The sequence below is a fragment of the Lipotes vexillifer genome, unplaced genomic scaffold, assembly GCF_000442215.2.
Source record: "Lipotes vexillifer unplaced genomic scaffold, Lipotes_vexillifer_v1.1 scaffold1496, whole genome shotgun sequence".
Classification (NCBI taxonomy): Eukaryota; Metazoa; Chordata; class Mammalia; order Artiodactyla; family Lipotidae; genus Lipotes; species Lipotes vexillifer.
In genome coordinates, this window is record NW_006779792.1 from 331 (window position 1) to 14,394 (window position 14,064).

Consider the following 14,064-nt stretch of genomic DNA (forward strand, 5'->3'; position numbering starts at 1 on the left):
TATTGCTCTAGTATACTGCATAGCACCTAATAAAATACTGGGTTTATAGTTGACGTTTAAATCGCTGATTGATAAACAAGATTGGGATGTATCTTTGGAAATGAAAATAGGAAGAATCTTATGCTTTTTTGTTTTTTCCTTTTTTTCCTATATCTGAAAAGATACGTGGTACGTTGCTGAGTGTTTGGGAATAAAGTTTGCAGTATTCAGTGCATTCAGTTTTAGTAGCTAAATAGAATTAAACTGTTGCTGTAAACTGGAATAACAGTTTGTTACTGACAAGTTTTAGAATGCATCTGTTCATCAATTACGTTTGGGAAGATTGTAGTTAGTGATTTTAAGAATGTGGCTATAAACCTCCAATTGACTCAAGAAAAGCAAATAAGTCAAGAATGACAAATGTTTAGGCTCTTAATCTTATTGTGTGTGTGTTTTTTTTTCATTTTAGTTATTTTTCAAGGTGTAAAGTATTCTATCACACTTAAGACAAGTTAAGTAAACTTCACTTGTAATCTGACATGGCAGGGAGCAGATCACATGGCCTAGATCTTAAAGGTGATTTTATGTTTAAACTTGCATGAAAACATATGTGATTGAAGCACATTAATATATTGACACAGATGGCAGTTCATTTTTGTCTTTTTTTTTTTTTTTTTTTTGCGGTACACAGGCCTCCCACTCTTGTGGCCTCTCTCGCGTTGCAGAGCACAGGCTCTGGACGCACAGTCTCAGCAGCCATGGCTCACGGGCCTAGCCCCTCTGCGGCATGTGGGATCTTCCCGGACTGGGGCACGAACCCGTGTCCCCTGCATGGCAGGCGGACCCTCAACCACTGTGCCACCAGGGAAGCCCTAATTTTTGTCTTTTGATACATGTGAGTGCAGCTTTCATTTTGCTGAAAGAATATGACCAGTTTTCAGTTTGGGAGTCTACCATTTAGTAGAGATATTCTACTTAATTTTAGACATAAGAGATTTAATATATAATACCTAATAATACTTTTATGTATTTTAGTTACTGAAAATATTTATTGTAATACTGTGAAGAAACTATGCCGTTATAGTCTTCAAGACTTAAATGAATCAAGTGTTTAATAGCTGTTGTAATTTTTAAACTAATAAAAATCAGAACATCAGCAATTTTTAAATACAGTTTTTAAAATAATGCCTTAACAACTTTACAGTGGTTATAATGACTGTATTTAGGCCTAAAGTTATTTAAGGTAGTCTATGGCTGGTGGGCCAGATCCAGCCCGTCGCCTGGTTTTGTAAAGGAAGTTTTTTTGCAGCATAGTCACACCCATTGTTTACATGGTAGTTATGGCTACTTTCACCCTGCACCAGTGGGGCAGAGTAGTTGCAAGAGAAACTGTATAGCCCACAGATCTGGAAATGTTTAAATTTAGATTTTAAAAACTGAAAAATTCTTTGAGCCTATACAGGGCAAGTCCATTGACCCCTGAGGTAGAAAACAGCCAAGAACTTTGGTGCCGAAGCCAACTGGCCTAGGTTCAAATTCCCTTTCTCCCATTTCATAGCTAGTGACCATGGGCAAATCACTTAACCTCTATGCCTCATTATGAGGTTTAACTGAACTCATTTGTGTAAATAGTGCCTGGCGCATACAAAGCACGGTGCAAGTGATTGCTGTTGTTTCTGCTTGGAGCTTTTATAAGTTATTGTTAATAGAAAAATGACACTAAAGATTTTCCTTTTAGAGTATCAAAGGCACTTTGAGTCTTTTACTTTTTCAAGAATGTAATAAGACTTTTTTCATTTACAGTCAGTGTTCCCTGTTACCAAAATTTACTTTATGAATATAAAGAATTGAATGTCTTTAAGACAGTACCTGTGCTTAGATGTCAAACCATTATCTTCCCAAGGCACATCAAACTGGCTCTGCATAGTCCAGGCCTCTGAAGTTTGTGTGCACACCCTAGGTAGCATGTGAGATCCAGTTTGTAAATATAGTTTTTAAAATAATGCTTGGAACTTCGCTGGCAGTCCAGCAATTAAGACTATGTGCTCCCAAAGCAGGGGGCTTGGATTCGATCCCTCCTCAAGGAACTAGATCCCACGTGCCTGCCGTAACTAAGAGCCCACATGCCACAACTAAAAGATCCGGCATGCTGCAACTGAAGACCCAGCACAGCCAAACAAACAAACAAATAAATAAATAAACAAATAAATTTTAAAAATGAGTAAAATAAAATAATGCCTTAGGAGTTAGGAAAATAAAATATTAGAACGTTTTTACCTTTGTATTATTTTAAAAAAATCTGTGTAGTTTATCATGTACCTAAATTATATGTAGAGAACTTTGTGTATATAATTTGTTAATAAATAAGGTGCTTGTTAAGAAGTTTTCTTATGGTTTTCCCAGTCAGGTGTTTGGAGGCCATTGGAGGACAGAATGATGAAATATAGAGCCTCAGCAAAGATAGAATTTAGAACCAATTCCCTGACTTAGAAGATAAGGAAAATAATTCATAGACTGTAACTGAGTTGTCCAACTTTACATAAGTGTTCAGAAACAGGAAATACAGTGGCTAGAATCTAATCACTGACTGACTAGAATCTGGGTCACTGGACTCATAAACCAGAAGTGACTGTTTAATTTCTCAGGTTGATGCTCCTGGCATATATACTTGATATGTGTGTGTGTAAATCTCTGACATAATAAGCTGTACTCAGTAGGCACACACTGTTTCCTTATTCAAGCATCTTAATTTCATCCCATTAAATCTCTGAAGTATCAGACTATCAGAAGGCAAGAAAAAACCTGGGCTGAGAGTCTTCGTTCAAGGAGACCTGATCTTGACTGTATGGCTCGTTTGAGGCGCATCACTCTGAACTGCAACACGTTCATTGGTGATCTGGGTGCAAGTGCTTTGGCAGAATCTCTTAGCGGGGATTTATGGCTTAGAGGTAAATTCTAAAATTGAAAATATTGAATTTTTAATATGATATATGCTTAGCTTTTGGCATGTTACTGTTGTGATAGGATTTTTTTAAAGCCTCATTTTACTGAGAGCTTTTATTTTGCTTTTAAACTTTCTCTAAGAGTTGCATATATACTTTATAGAAAATACAGAGTAACAAGAGAACAATTACCTATAATTTTAATACCCACATACAATCACTGTTCATTTTGGTGTATATACTTTCAGTCTTTTATTTTCTATAAATATATTTGTACACTAGGGATTACAAAAATAGAATTGTAGTATACCTGCTATTTCATATTCTTGCTTTTTTCACTTAATGACGTATCATGTAGTATTGCGTCGTATTGATGTCCCATATTTTAATCAATTCTTTGCAGTTAGATTTAGACAGTTTGCTTTTCCCTGTCACAAACAATGTGAATACGTTGTATATACATCTCTGTGTCCATCGGGCTTACTTCTGTAGAATAAGGTACTACAAGTGGAATGACTAAGTGTGACATATTTTTAAGACTTTTGATACACATGGCCAAATTACCACTCAGAAATGCTATGCCAATTTGTAGTCCACCCCAACAGTAGATGTGAAGCCTGTGTCTCATAAACACTGGCTTGTAGCACTTGTAAAAAAATGTAAAACTACAAAAATGAGTACCTCTCCGTTTTCTATGCAAGTGGGATTACTCCAAATTTTATAACATTTTTCAATTAACTTAGTATGAGCATTTTAGCAAGTCAGTGAATTTGCATCTCCTGCATCAATTTTTGGAATTGTTCAGTATTCCATTATATGAATATGCCACAGTGCACATAGCTTATCCATGCTTGTGTATAAGCTTTGTCCAGTTTTTCAGTTACAAATAGTACTCTGATATATATCCTTACCTATATCTCTGACTATTTCTTTTGGTTAAATTCTTAAAAAGAGAATTGTTGGATCAAAAGGGTATAGACATTATTTAAAGGCTTTTCTTACAGAATCTTGCCTTAATCTGATAGGAGAATAACCACATTTTGTTTTATTTTGTATTCATTTGATTTACTGGTGAGGTTTACTGGCTGTTTGTATTAATTTGGCTATTTGGTTAATTATACCCTGTGCCCATTCTTCTGTAGTGAGAGTTTGTAAGGGTTGTATGATATGCTGTCAGATCCATATGTCTGACTTGCTATTTCTGTGTGTCATGGGGGTGTTGAAAGACTCCAGTTATTTTAATGTGATGGTCCACTCAACACTTAAATAAATGACTCATGATAGTTTCCTTTCATGTAATATTTTTTAATACCTGTGCTTTGGTGATGATCCCTTTGGTTTAAATGAGTAGGTTGTTCAGCCCCAGAACTACTAGAATTCATGATCAGTTTTTCTGGTTTTTCTCTGACGTTTTATGGAGAGAGTTCTTGACCAGCATACTTTCATAATAGGTTTTTAGTATGTATTCTCTGTTCACACATTGTTTGAATTTGTTATTATTTGTAACCTCTTAGACTTGTCTTTTTTTCCTCTAAAACGAACAGTTATTACATTTCTTCTATTTTGTTTTCCCCTTTTAACTAGTTTCATGTGTGATTTGGAGCTGAAGATCATGATCAAGAGAATGCAGTGCATTTCTCAGCTCCACCAGGTTTTGCTTGTGGGGTTTACATGCCACTGCCACCCTTGCTAATTATGAACTGAGAATCATTTTGTGATGCTTTTTGCTCATAGGTTATATACAGTTATTCTTCAGTTCTGTAATTGTAAAATATGTTGGATGATTTACTGGGACTAAAGGCAGGGTTATCATTGCACATCCAAGAAGAGGTTTTTAAATTGGATTATGCATTATGTGTGTGCGTATACATTTCTGTTGTTTTCCATACCCCAAATTACAAACCTGCCATGACTTGTCTTGTGCAGGACTCTTCCACACGTGAGAAAATGGGAGTTGTCTATATGTTAAATCTGTATAGACTTGGCAAATGACCTTTTGTCTTTCATTGAAAGCACTTCATCTGCAGCAGTGTGGCCTCACCAGTGAAGGAGAAAAGGCTTTACTAAAGGCCCTTGAAACCAACAGAACTCTGCTCGTTCTGGATATAAGAAAAAATCCACTTGTTGGTATGTGGTCACTTTTTTAAATTGATAAACACATGGGAAAACAAAAAGAATTTGTTCACATATTGACAGTTTTTAAAACTTAATGTGTTTAACTTTCCTCATCATATACAGCTGGCCCTTGAACAACGTGGGGCTAGGGGTGCTGACCCCTACGCAGTTGAAAATCTGGGTATAAGTTTATAGTCAGTGGTTCCGCATCTGTGGATTCAACCAACCTTGGATCATGTAGGATGATAGTACATATTTATTGAAAAATATCCGTGTGTCAATGGACCCGCGAGGTTCTAACCCATGTTGTTCAAGCTTCAACTGTACTTTTCTAGTGTTGCACTTCCCTTATGTTTTTAGCATATAATGTACTAATTAAAGTGAATTATACTTGTAAATTGTTCTTATCTCTACTCTGAATAGAGGTGAACCTAGATACTAAGCCTGCTTCCACGAAGAGCATTATTTCTTTCCTGTGCAACCTCTGAATTCTTGCCAGGAGTACTTTATTCATTTGTCAGATTCACAAGTAATTTTTTTTACTATCTTCTGTGTGCCAGATACGGGTTTAGGCACTAGGGATAAAGCAGTGAACCAGACAGACAAAAGTCTTGCCCTCATGGAGCTTACATTCTAGTGAAGGAGTTCAGAGAGAAATGAGTAAACAGATAAGTCATATAATTTTAGGTAGTAGGAAGTGCAAAAATATCTTAATGTAAGGAGAGTGAGGGAGAGCAGGTAGGACTCCATTGGATAGCTTTGTTAGGGTACAGGTTCACTGGACAAGTGGCATTTGAACGGAGACCTGAATGAAGTGAGTAGCAAGCCATGGAAGAACTGGAGTAAGCACATTCCAGGACAAGGAGGCAATGAGTATGCAGGCATGTAGGTGGGTGGATTATTTAAGGAAAAACAAGGAGGCCAACATGGCCAGAGTACTGAGTGAAGAAGAGTGTGGTATGACATGAGGTCAACGAGCTAGCCAGGGGTCTGCTCTTGTAGTCTTGAAGGCCAGAGTAAAGATGTGGATTCTTCTAAACGAGTAGAGGGTTTTGAAGTGGGACAAGGCATGATCCAAATAGTATCTGAATAAGATGACCTGGTATAGAGAATATACTTGGGAGGATAAAGAAGAGAAACAGGGAGGCCAGTTAGGAGACTATCACAGGGGTCCAAATAAGAGATGTTTATGGCCTAGGTTAGGTTGGAAGTTTGCAGCAAGTGAAAAGTGGTTGAATTCAGATTGTGTTTTGAGGGTGTGGCTAACAAGGCTTGCCGATAGATTAGATGTGGGGTATGAAGGAGATAGTAACAAGGAGACAAGTTGTTGATGATTATGTGTGCAACTGGGTGGTATCACTTAGAAGGGGGCTGATGGGAGGAGCAGCTTTTGAGGGAATATCCGGACTTTGGTTTGTTATCTTGGATGCACTTTAGGTATCTAAGTGTCTGGATGGTGCTCAGACTGTACTTTCTATCCAAAGGTATCTAAAGCCACTTTAGATGCAAAATGTTTAAAGCTGACCTTTGCTGCTGCCAAAATAGTAGCCGCTGGGGGAAGTCTGCAAGATGGCATCTTAGGTTTTTGAGGAAGAAATTAGAATACACAAAGCGGGAAATAAGTGTATAGTTACATAATGTAGATTTCATATTTAATTTTATGGGAAAAGCAATAATTAGTTGGCTTTTGGTTTTAAATGGAAATAGCCACTCATTGGGAAATAATTACTCTAATTTAAATTTATTTTACTTTAAATCATTCTGTGATGAAAGCAGTTACCAAAAAGTCTCCAGAATGGGGAAGGAGTGCCAAAAGAGTGCCAAGTCAGAGGCACATAACATTGTTTTAATTCTCTTGGAAGAATTTCTCTTTAATGGCTTGTTTTTCTTTCCTTTTTAAAAGAAAATTATCAAGGTACTTTCTGCCATCTTAAAACTAAGTTTTTAGTCAAATGAAATGGCTTTTCTGTTTTTGAAAATGTTGTGTGATGCTTTAATTTGGCTTCCCAGAAATGCAGATTGAAGACCTTTTATTAATTTAAAATATCTTAATTTCCAATGAAGATCAAACCCTCCTAAATTACCTGTAACTTAAATGGCATATTTATCATTTTTCTCTCAGTACCAGTGGATAACTTCTCCATCGGTGAAGGAACCATACAAAGCTGCTAGGCAGAAAAGGAAAACTATAATTTTGGAAAGTGGTTGAAAAGGAAAACTACTATTAAAATTGGTAACTCTTTCTTTTTTAAAATGCTACTAGAATTTATACCTCTTATATTTTCCGGTGTGCTAAAATTAAAACAGCCTTAATGGTTATTCCTTAATGGTTAATTACTTCCTTAATGGTTAGCTGTCAATATTTGTGGTTCTTATGGAACGCACCTAGGATGTTCCTGACACATAGTGTTTAATATGTATTAGATATTAATTTTAATATGATAAAGCTCTTGAAGTGACAAAATCCATATCCAGATATGAGGTCACCTTTTCTCCCTTTCATGTGGGGTCCATGCCTTAGGAAAGAGAGGGAAGCATGTGATGTGTCTAGTGAAAACCCCAAGATAAAATAAAGTAGGCAGAGCCCTTGGCGCTTTACAGATATGAATACCTTTTATTGTCATCACCACCCTGTGAACAGACTGTTTTATAGCAGCGCAGACAGGTTAGGGTCAGGTGCAGCGGGGAAGTGGGATCAGGCAGGATAAGAACATGGGGAGAGTCGGGGGGGGGGTGCTGGTTCCAGAGCCTTTCATATCAATGGAATTGGAGAAAGAAATCCTTGAACTTATCTTACTGTGTGAACCTTCATCCATGTACAAAATCAACAAGGAAGTTTAAACTTTAAAGGCAACATATTCCCATGAATATAAGGGAGAGCATAACACAAATAAAATACAATGCTAACATTATGTAATACACATATATAAAAGTGGTCTTGAAATATATTCCCAGATATTAATTGGATTAAAGTTTGGGGCATTAAAGCATTTTTTCTCAGTGAGAGCATTATCCTTTAAGGCACATATAGAGACACATATCTGCCCTGCTGGCCTCTCACAGTTTCAGTTGATTCCACTCATGTCCCCAGTTCATTTCCCCATATATTTATTCTCGGATTAGTGATTTTTGAACAGGTGTTTATCTCTTTAGAAATACCTGTGCCATGACCGCAGAGTACTCAGATTTCTTTTTGGCATTTGGTGGCAGATGATGGAGAAAGTGAAGAGTTGTATGACAGGAGAGGTACAAGTTGAACCTTAGAGTAACTAAGACTTTATTTGTAGTTCTTTATCCCAAAAGTAAAAGAGAAGGATAGCAGCGAAAGTCATTGGAATAAAGGACCTCTGAGATGAATCAGCATTAGGATAATTCATTGGTTACTGACTGTTCAGTCGGTTTAGGTTACAAAGCATTCCTGAGTGACTGCATCACTTTATGAAAGTTCCTACCTAACTATAGCTTTTTTTTGCTGGAATTAGTTTTTATGGCAGTAATATGCATAGAGAATGGCAATTGTGAATTCTTGTCTTCCACAAATTGAAGACACTCCTTAAGGTACAAGTTTACCCAAGACTGCAAATGATTTATCCATACTATACTAACTGAGAGTGTGTCTTACCATTCTTGTTTGTTAAAGGAGATAACAAGGCTAACTTTGAGTAATAGCAGGATACTTAGAAAATACTTTCAGGTTAAGTTTTGTAAACAAAGTTCAGTGTTTACCCACCAAAAGCAAATCAGCTCATTTAGTGTTGCAGGAAACGCCTTCATACTTTTTCACTGCCACTAAAGGAATTTAAAACACCTGTTGGATATATTCCCTTCTAGAATGCCATTTGTACACTTATTCCTAATAGGGCCTGTTATTTTAAATGCAAACTCATATTATAAGGCTCAGAATTGATACTCAGTATTTTTAGTGATCACATGGTTTAGGGTTCTCAGATTTGGGCTCAGACTTGCATTTCAAGCATTGCAATGTGGGCCTGTTAAATGATTTCCTTGCAACCAGGAAAAATTGTTTATCTGAACCTGAAGTCCAATTAAAGAAATGTGATAGTGGTGATAGTGGTTGATGAAGCCGACTAGCATAGCAGCTAGGGCAATCATAGACAAGTTACATTTAACCTCTGTGCCTCAGTGTCTTCCTCTGAAACTGAGTTTCTTCATCAATGGGGATAAATACTGGTACCAATCTGACAGTGTTATTGTAAGAAATGAAGGAGTTCACAAATTCCCTAAAGGCTTAACTTTTGGCTTGTCATTGCTAAATGCTGGTAATTATTAGTAAAGCAATATCCCTCTATTATTTATTATATCAAAATAATAATGATAGGAGCCTGTTGTTTCAGTAGTTCGATATTTTGGTCATATAGTTTAGACTAACTCATATTGTCTAAATGTAAAACCAAGAAGAAAAACAGTTTTTTTTTTTTTTTTTTAATCTGGTCAAGGAACCCAAATCACCTAATTCAGAAATGTTTCTAACTTGGCATCTGGTTTTAATCTGTCACAGCCAGAGAAAGTTTGATGTCTCAGAAAGTGACAGCCTTGTATTTGTGTAGCATAAAAATGAAGATACATGCTAGATAACATATATACCTCTTATCATAGTCATGCCACATATAATGCAACACTATTCCTGCGGGGTTCAAACATTGTGATCCAGAGCCTGCCATTGCCTATTATCAGGAGCAGGAAAGCGTAAGAACCGTATGTGTTTGCCCTTAAGTTGGTCTACAACACAGAGACTGTCAATCAGCCTGTGATAGTACCCTCCCCGTGGACAACCTTCTGTGCTTTTTTTTTTTTTGCGGTACGCAGGCCTCTCACTGTTGTGGCCTCTCCCGTTGCAAAGCACAGGCTCTGGACGCGCAGGCTCAGCGGCCATGGCTCACGGGCCCAGCCGCTCCGCGGCCCGTGGGATCCTCTCAAACTAGGAAAATAGTTAAAGAATCAGGACATGAAGAATCAGGCAAATACTCATTTGGCGTCAACCCAATAAAAAAGCTTCTTGGTGAGAAAAAAGTTGCCAAAGATGAAAGCCCAGAATAGTGCTACTTTAGCCTAACCACAGTGTCAAAGCAAATGACACACATACACACAAACGCAAAAGGAAGCCCTCTTCACACTAATGCCCCCAAATCCTTTATGGGGCTTCAAATTGAGCAGATTAGGTAGGTTGATGGTTGTCATTTACGGACTGGGTCCGCCTAACAAGACTGGTTACTAACAGAATATCTCTGCTTTGTCATTTAACAGACATCCCAAACTTAATATACCTTGCAATCAAATACACACATAGTCACTCATGCTTTTCCTGTAGACTTTCCAAAACAGAAAAGTGCAGCCCCATTCTTCCTGGTGCTCAGTTACAAAATGTGATTCATCTTTGACGTTTTTCTTTCTCTCTCCTTTCAAATCCAATACACAAGCAAAATGTGTCAGCCCTATCTTTGAGATAGAACCAGATTTTGACAGTTTCTCTATTTTTCCACTGTTACCACTCAGGATTAAGATTTCGTTGTCTGTCATCTTAATTATTATCCCTTTGAACTATGTCCTTAACACAGTGGCCGGAGAACCCCCTTTGAGAATCTAAGTCAGAAGAATTTTATATGATTTCAGTGTCTTCCCCTTCATCATAGTTGGAGCTGAAGTTCTTAAAATGCTGGAAAGCTGCTACATGATTACCCTCCACATTACATATTTGATCTCATCTCCTCCACCTCTACTCCTTGCTCACTCTTTTCCAAACACCTTATACTCTTTAGTCCTTGATGTTCAACAAGTGTAGTAGGAAGACATTTTCACTTGCTGTTCCCTTTACCTGAATTGCTGCTGTCTTTACTATCTACAGTACTCATTCACTCACTTTTTTAGGTCTTTTCTCAAATATCACTGTCTCCATTATGAGGCCTTGCTTGCATTCCCTGTAATAACCTGCAGCCCCACTAATACACCCTACCTCCTTAGAAGCCTCCCTTCTGCTGTAGAATCTGTTGAATGAATGAATGGAGTGAGCTATGTCTAATTTCCAAAAAATAAACATCAACCGTGAACACTTGTTGAGAATCGGATTCAGGGTATAAAGAATAAATGAAGTGTAAATTCAGGTCTTACCATTCACCATCCATTCCCTCAGGGTTCTGCTATGGTGTATCTTTGAATAAAAAGCACAATTTGATAAGACTAATTAATAGCTTAAATTCATTAGAATCCCAAACCTTTTCTAGTAGAAATGTGATAAAAATTGTGTCAGAGATTCTCAACGAAATGTTAGTGAATTGAAGCCAAAAAAGTATAAACACAATTATATACCATGACCAAATGGGATTTGTGTCAGGTACATATGGCTGGTTCAACACTTGAAAATTAATTAATATAATCCAACCAAGACAAATAAAGGAAAAATAAACATATAAATACATGCAGAAGAAGCATTTGACAAAGTGCAGCGTGCACTCATGAGAAAAACTCTCAGTAAACTAGGAATAGAGAGGGACTTTCTTAACTTGATAAATATGATCTACAAAAAAACCAATAGCTAACATCTTACTTACTGGAGAGAAACTCAGTGCTTTCCCACTAAGATTAAGCACGAGGCAAGGATGGCCTCCTTTATTATAACTTTTCAATATTGTGCTGCAAGTCCTCGCTAATGCAATAAGGCAAGAAAAGGAAATAAAAGGTGTACAGATTGAGAACAAAGACATAAACCTGTCTTTGTTCACAAGTGACATGATCATCTATGTAGAAAATCTTAAAAGAGTTGACCCAAAACTCCTGTAACTAATAAGTGATTATAGCAAGGTTGCAGGATCCAAGGTTAATATACAAAAGGCAATTGATTTCCTATATACCAATAATGAACAGGTGGAATAGGTTTAAAAAAAACTGACACTATTTACATTAGCATTGCTTTAACTGTAATACTTCTGTATAAATCTAATAAAATACGTACAACCTCTATAGGAGGAAAACTACGAAACCGTGATGAATGAAGTCAAAGAATAACTAAATAAATGGAGATATATTGCATGTTCATGAATAGGAAGACTCGGTATTACCAAAATGTCAGTTCTTTCCAAGTTAATCTATAGAAATTCAGTGCGATCCCAATCAAAATCCCAGCAAGTTATTTTGTGGATATTGGCAAACTGATTCTAAAGTCCATATGAAGAGGCAACAGACCCAGAATAGCTGTCACCTCATTGAAGGACACAGTTGAAGGAATGACACTACCCAGCTTGAAGACTTATTATGAAGGTGCAGTAATTAAGACAGGGTGGTATTGGTGAAACAACAAATAGATCAATGGAACAGAATAAAAAGCCCCAAAATAGACCCACATAAATGCAATCAACTAATATTTGGCAGAAGAACAAAGACAATACAATGGAGCAAAGATAGTCTTTTCATCAAATAGTGCTGAAACAACTGGATGTCCATAGTTAAAAAAAATTGAGACACACATATATATAAATATACACTGTATACATAGGTACATACAGTGTACATATACTGTATATATACACACCCATATATCAATATATATATATACAGCATGTTCACGTTAATATGTATACTATATATATACACATACAAACGTATACAATATGTACATACAAATATATAGGCCTCTATGTATACTGTATATAGTACTTACACATATACTACAAACAGAGGCACATATAAACATGTGTATACATATATATAATATGTATACACACATATACAAATTAATAGGCTTGTATATATTCAGTATTTTTACATATATAGTTTTAAGGAGTTGACTCATGTGACTGTGAGGCAGGCAAGTCAGTGCAGGACTCTGGGCTGGAGACACAGGGAAGAGCTGATGTCCCAAGGCCATTGGAGGAACAGTTCCCTCTTTCTAGGTAACCTCATTTTTCTCTCCAGTCCTTCAACTGATGGACGAGGCCCACCCACGCTGTGGCATTGACGATCTCCTTTACGCAAAGTGGACCAATTTCAGTGTTAATCTCCTCTGAAAAATACCTTCCTGGCCACATCTGGAATAATGTTTGTGGTTGCCGGGGCCCCACGCAGTGCACACATGAGCTTAACCATCCCCATGGCGATGATGACACTTTATTTTCTTCCTTGACCATTGTCACTACTATTCCAATTAAAATGGCAGTGCTATTGAGGGCAGGGCATTTCCTTTTTTGCCAGTACTGAGCGTCCGCGGTCTGGTGCCTAGCATAGGCTAAATACACAGCATTTTTGTGAACAGAAGCCGGGATTCCGGCTGTCATATGTAATGAGGAATTATAGTCTTATTATTGGGGGGGTAGGCGGTGTGTCACGGTACGTCAAGCGCGGGAGTCGAACCCGCCACCCCAGGCCCCAAGGGGGTCTCCCCGTGTCCCCAGTTCGGGCTGGTGGGGGTGGCCGTGGGCAGTGGAAGACGCGCGTGCGTGAGAGTGGGCGAGTCCACGGGGTGGGCTGCGCGCGCCCGGACTGTTTCAGCCTGGCCCCCGGCTCGTTGTGCTCGCCTCACGCCGGCCTGAGTTGGTGGCAGCGCTGGAGGCCCGCCTGTGACCACAGAGAGGGAGCGGGGGGCCGGACGGGAGTGCGGCGGCGGCTTAGACCCAGGCCCGGCCCCCTCCCCTCAGCCTCCCGCCTGCCGCCTGCCTGCCCGTCTGCCCCGCCCCCGCCGGCGGCGCCGCGCCCCTCCCCCAACCGCCAGACTAGCAGGGTGCGGTGACCGCGCGCGCAGACATGGGGGAGAAGCTGGAGCCGCTCGTGGGGACCGAGCCCGCTGTCTACCCATGGCCGCTGCTGGTGTACGTGAGTGCCACCCGTCTCCTTGTCCCGGAGCCCCGCTCCTCTTACCCCACGGCGCGCGCTAAGCGCACTGAGAAACGGAGCGACTCGAGTCGCCAGACCCTCTTTGGAGCCCCCCTTCCCGCCCCGCCTTGATTCTCCGCGGCCGTTTCCAGCCCCCGCGCGCAGGGTGGGCAGAGGGGAGCCGGCGCCGGCCGAGGGGCGCCCGAGC

The 14,064-nt window shown here is 39.0% G+C and overlaps 1 pseudogene; it reads left to right on the forward strand.

Annotated features, from left to right (window-relative positions):
• The first annotated feature begins 448 nt into the window (after positions 1-448).
• On the forward strand, positions 449-13,773 carry LOC103090477 (centrosomal protein of 78 kDa-like; annotated as a pseudogene).
• The last annotated feature ends 291 nt before the right edge of the window (positions 13,774-14,064 follow it).